This window comes from Carlito syrichta, unplaced genomic scaffold, assembly GCF_000164805.1.
Source record: "Carlito syrichta isolate Samal-C Ts95f unplaced genomic scaffold, Tarsius_syrichta-2.0.1 Scaffold317080, whole genome shotgun sequence".
NCBI classification, from domain to species: Eukaryota; Metazoa; Chordata; class Mammalia; order Primates; family Tarsiidae; genus Carlito; species Carlito syrichta.
In genome coordinates this window covers 226,099-232,098 of record NW_007261176.1, presented here as the reverse complement: position 1 = coordinate 232,098, position 6,000 = coordinate 226,099, and the positions used below count along the sequence as shown (strand labels likewise).

At 43.0% G+C, this 6,000-nt stretch overlaps 1 protein-coding gene across 4 annotated transcripts in view; it reads left to right on the top strand.

The window, feature by feature from the left end:
* Positions 1–6,000, top strand: part of CAMK1D (calcium/calmodulin dependent protein kinase ID) — a 261,834-nt gene that overhangs the window by 194,679 nt on the left and 61,155 nt on the right. The gene's annotated exons all lie outside the window — the stretch shown is intronic.

Sequence of the window (6,000 nt, the reverse complement as noted above, 5' to 3'; positions counted from 1 at the left end):
GATGGATGGATAGATGAGGTAGAGGTTGAAGAGAAATTGGCTCAGCGGCCAGACTGTTGGCACATCATGGCACGTGCATTCAGGATTTGCATGGCTGCTTAAGGGCACCGTTCCCACCTAGGTCCACACCTCACTCTCTGTGTAGTTTTGTGCAACATCTTTCTTTATTCGGCATATATTCCTTTTCTTTTTCTCTGTGTCAGGTGCCGTGCTAGGCGTTGTGTAAACAGCAGCAAATGAGGCAGACACGGCCCTGCCTTCATGGAGTGCAAGTCAGAGATAGGGCGGGGACAGGACAGGAGGACAAGCCTTATCTGGGACACGAGGCTATCGAGTCAGCGTAACTGGTGTGTGCTGTGCAGAAGTGCAGGGTGCTAGATCAAATTAATGGGGGACCTGTTCTGGCCTTGGGGTTCGGAAAGGTTTCTCTGAAGCAGTGACTTCCAAGCTAGGAACTAAACCACAAGTTGAGATGAAAGGTAAAAATGAGCAAGAGCTCCACGGGCTGTGCAGTTTGCCTGAGCAACTGACACAGAGCCAGGGCCAGCCGCGAGCAGCCAGAATCAATGGGCCTTTGTCAGTGCCACTGATAGAAATTGAACTTGGGAGCCACTGAGGCTTCACTAACATAAATGGTGAGCATCTTGCAAGGCAGAGCCATAGGCAGGCAATTTCTGTTTGTCTTCCTTCTTTCAAAGGCATTGTTAGACCTTTCTTAGATTATCTGAATGTGTGAGCCCACTCATGCACCTGCTAGAAGATTTTCAGTAGAGGTCCCTGTTGGCTGAGAAACACTAGAACAAAAGTAAATACATATAATAGACTCCCACTGAAATGGAACAAAGGAATTAAAATGCATCTGTTAGGCTTGTCATGAATTTGGGGTCCTGTCCAGTGGTCTTCAGATTCTGAATCTCTGAGCAAATGTGAAATTGCCTAGTTCTCCATCAGTTCTGAGCAGAGTCACTTCCCCACGACAGACCAAGATGGCTTACAACCAACCGGTCACTCTGTCCGTGGGAGCTGTCAGTCTTAAGGGCTGTCTGTAACCAAACTGTATCTTGGCCTATTCCAGAACAATCTCCTGTCTCTTTCAGTTGTTATCTACTCAAGGAATGCAAACTTACTTTACTATGAGAAAAGGCATAATTGAAAAATAGTTGTGCTGCCGAGTTAAATCTTCCTAATTAGAACTAATTGCAGAAAGGCCAATATATAACAGTCAAAGATCTAATTACAATTTTTTTCCAAAAACGAATGCATTCAGGAACATCTGTTGGTACAAACACATGCTGTCTGTGTTCTACCAGAAGGTCACTATCTGGGACTATGGCATGTCAATTATACTTCATTAACCCAGAACATCTCAGGAAATACGCTATGCTAGGTTGATAGCATTTTGACCCTCACCTTGTAAGATCTTATTATAGCATGAGGTTATGGAAAGATATCTAATTAATGCAGAAATCACAATACTACGTTGGTTGTCAAATACCACCAGACCTATGCCCTCCCTGGGGTGTTAGGATGGACTCACCCCTCTCCTTGGCTGGCAGGTGGCCACCTTCTCGCTGTTTCTGCATATGGTCTTTACTGTGTATGTGTATTCCTGTTGTCTCATCTTCTTATGGGAACATCAATCTGTTGGATTGGGGCCCACCTACATCGCCTCATTTAACCTTAATTGCCTCCTTAAAGGCCCTGTCTCCAAATACAGTCAGATTCTGAAGTATAACGGAGGTTAGGACTTGAACAGATGGATTTTAGGGATATACATTTCAGTCCAGAACACCCAGATGTTGAGAAGGCAAGAGCCAGAATCAGAGTGTAATAGAACACAAGGGGTTGAATGCACCCAGTCTATTAGATGGAATGGCATGCATTTGTATTTTGGAAATTTCTGAACAGATTGAAGCCTGGAAGATATTGTGAAACAAAATTCTAAGAATAACAGTTTAAAAAGTAGGAGGAAATACTGAGGGCAGAGGTTGCATGAAGTGAAACCTTAACCTCCCAGGAACAGATCAGGGCGTTCCCCCACCAGCCGGACGTGCAAGCACCAAAGCCACTGAGATAATGGGGCTTACAGGCACCAGCCTGGGACCACGGGAGCTGCCCTGCAGGGGAGGAGGGAAATCCCAGGCCCTGCCAAGTTGGGACTTGATTGAGGAAAAAATTGAGAAGATAGAACTCTCCTTTCCCCAGGCTGGATTAAAAAATGTTCCTATCTGCCTTCCGGGCCTTGGGGTTTCTCAGTTGAAAAATGCTTTGTTTGTGGCCTCTCTTCATCACAACCTGTATATTTCAAGAGTGCCTTTCTCTTAGGACTGAATATAAGGGGGAGAGAGAGAGGAGAGATGGTTCTTAGCAAACACATGTATAACCAGCGTTGCTCCAGGGCCATTAAGACCGCATTGCTGTTGCAGCAGCTGCCCTGTCTTTTCCACTCTCCTGCCTCGTAGGAGGACAGCCTTTGTGAATTTCCAGGCCTACTGGCTGTGCCACTGCTTTTTATTCCCCCAGCATCGTGGCTAGTATTTCTCAGACTGCTCTCACAGCATTGTTTTGTTATGCCTTCTTCATATTATTTTATGATTCCAGCTTCCTTTCTAGGGTGATAGATGGTTGGAGCCCATGTTTCACCATTAGCACAAGTGCCGCCTTTTAGTGAATATGTAGTTGATCTTGTTATAAAACATAAATACTTTAGAATATAATTAGCAGTAAATTGTAAGATAACAGGATATTTACCAAAACCAGATGAAGTTCAAGTGCATATAAACAACAGCAGTTGGTCCAGCCCTAACAAAGGTTGCATTGCATACTGACAAACCTGTACTGCATTGCAGTATACCGCCGTGTAATCAGAGCTTACAGTTCGCTCGATCCAGCAACTTTGAGATGATGTTACGTTTCTTGATGATTATTTTTTAATTTGAAGGAATTTGCATTATTTAAAATTTTGCAAATAAATTGAAATTTTACTGAGATAATTATATCAAACTATTTCACATGTGCATATGTAAAATTCACACACAATCTGATAGCAGTACACTGTAATAGGCAAGGAAGATTAGAGACTGAGCAAACCCAAGTTCGGTGCAAAGGCAGGTTTTTCTAAATAAACCGCAAAGTTGGAATTCAGAAGAGGAGAGAATTTTCGACCATTTCTTCTGTCTTCTGCTTCCTTAATCTTTGGTAGCCAGTTGATCTTTCCATATCTGCATTCCCCAACGCTGAGCCTGTCCCCTAATAGCTACCATTAATTCATTTTACTTATTCATCTATGAAGGTTCTATTCCATTTCCCCAGTCACCGGACCCCTCTCCCGCCTAACTCCATTCTTATAGTGAAGTCTGCATGTTTTAATTGGGGAATTTTATTTTTAACGTGGAACTTTAAACCATGCACAGAGGAGACTTGCCATAGAAGGTGATTGACTCAAGAAAACAACCTGTCCATCAGCTCAGCCGCTAAACAGCCAAACTGAACGTGGTCTGGCTACCTGAAAATGAGACATGCAACTCGCCGTGATTCTAAACGTATTTCTGGAACAGTGGTACTAGCCTTGCCTACCTCACACATGATTTTGAGAATAAGTGGGATTAAGTCTTCAGTGTATGAATTTTGGGGGACATAAACATTTGGTCCATAATAGTAGATTATTAAAATACATGCTTAAGGAAATTTTTGAGAAGTATTAAGTGTTTTGCAAATACAAGATGTTTTTATTAGTATTGTTGTATTTCTTTATTGGTAAGTTTCTAAACTTTTCTCCTATGCCTCGATTTCTAAGGAAACCAAATTCTTTCTGAGCGGTGTTCAGAAAAATAGAGCCCTAGTGCAATATGAAATTTAAGAAGCAAGATATTCAGTGTGCAGAGCATTGAGACTCTGTGACAACATATCCTGCCCTTTGATACTTATGCTACAATTTTCACAGCATTGCTGCCTTATTGTGTTGTGGAAAACCAGAGAGGCTGTGACACCGAGGCTATCTTAGGAAGTAGCGGTTTATTAGTGCCGACGCAACTCAGCAGGCTAATTGGTTGCAAATTGGTTACGATCTTGCACTTCCAGGAAAGCACTTTGTGGCTATTTAGTTTTCTCAGCCTCGTGTCTATTAGGTTTGGAGCCTGCAGGTTGATCTTTAAAAGCAATAATTTTTACTGTTTTTAGCCACTCTCTGCCACAATTGAAGTGCAGATATTTCCATTCAATAGAATCTGTCCATACCTTGTACAAGGGGGACCCAAAAAACCCAGAATTTGTTTATTAAAAATTTATTAAAATTAAAATTTTTAATTTTTTACTGAACTTTTTTAATTAAAAAATTCTTACATGTTTAAACTTCGGTCACCTTCAAAGTACTCTTTGTTTGATGCAATACACCTGTCAAGACATTTTTTTCCACTGCTCAAAACAGTTTTTGAACCCATCAATTTTGATGCCTTTTAGTGCTTCTGCTGTTTTTTGTTTCACCTCTTCCACATGGGCAAAACGTTTCCCTTTGAGGACTCTTGTTCGGGGAAACATGAAAAAGTCATTTGGGGTGAGATCGGGTGAATGGGGGATGGGGCATGGGGTCATGCTGTTTTTGATCAAAAACTGCTGAGCACTGAGTGTGGTGTGGACAGGTGTATTGTCATGGTGGAAGAACCAGTCGCCTGCTTGCCACAGTTCGGGATGTTTCTTCAGCAAATTGTGATGCAACCTTCTCAAAACGTCCAGATAAAAAATTTGGCTGACTGCTTGATCCGGAGGAACAAACTCCAAGTGTACTACAAGGGACCTGCCCTTCAAAAGATAATTCCAGGGTTTTTTTGGATCCCCTTTGTATACCACATACCAAAACCAAAGGACCTTGAGAGACTGGGAAACAGGACAGATATGTTTGATAGAAGGAGAGGGCAGGGCAGGATTTGAGTCATGGAGTACTAGTCAGGGCAGGAGGTGGTCTGGGTGGTGGAAGGCGGGGGTAAGCAATCTCACCTGAGGTCCTTCGGCAGCTGCAGAGGAGAGGAGGTGTTAGAGGCAGACAGTGGTGAGAAAGTGCTGGAACCCCTGTCAGGGATGCCCTGACTGAAGGTGGACCAGTGACAGAAGATTTGGAAGGGCAAAACCAAAACAGCCTTTTTAATTTCGTCACAGTGTCTCACACCTGTAATCCCAGCGCCTTGGGAGGCCGAGATGGGAGGACTGCTTGAGCCCAGGAGTTCTAGACCAGCCTGGGCAACATAGCGAGACCCCCTCTCTACAAAAAAATCAAAAAATTAGCTGGGCATGGTAGCACACCTGTAGTCTCAGCTACTCGGGAGTCTCACCTGAGCCCAGTAGGTAGTGCCTGCAGTGAGCCGTGATATTGCCACCGCCCTCCAGCCTGGGCTATAGAGTGAGACCCTGACTCAAAATTTAAAAAAACAACAACAAAAAAAACCTCTTCCTCCTTTACAGCTAATGCTGCCTTGATTGCCACTCACTGGGCATGGCCTCTGGCTCGTAATAGGCACCCAGTAGATGTTGAATGAATAGTTGAGTGTTTCCCCCACCCCGGCAACAGTCTGTCTCTCAGAGTACATCTTTCAACCCTGCAGAGTTTCCAGCATTGAAGCTTACTGGGGAAGATTCTACAAAAACGGATGGAAAGAACTTGGCATCAGAAGGGACATCTTGGGATCTTGGCTTTTCTAGAAATGGATCATTTAGACAACATGGTCATCAAAATGTCGTTTTCTCCCCAGTCATTTTTATTTCTTTTCACTCTTTGAATTGCTTTTTGTTTCTCCTGAGCACCTTTTTTCTCTTATCTAGGTTGTCATTTTGCTTTGAAAATGAAACGTTATCCAAGCACAATATTGCTTGCAGTGACTATAAGCAAAGAAAGCGACTAACACACAGGCCTTTTATGGCTGCAGTGATTTTCCTCTTTATTAGTCTTTTGAAAAGAAAGTTTCAGTGAATCAGTTATTGCACATTAATTGCCAGGACTTACAGAAAATG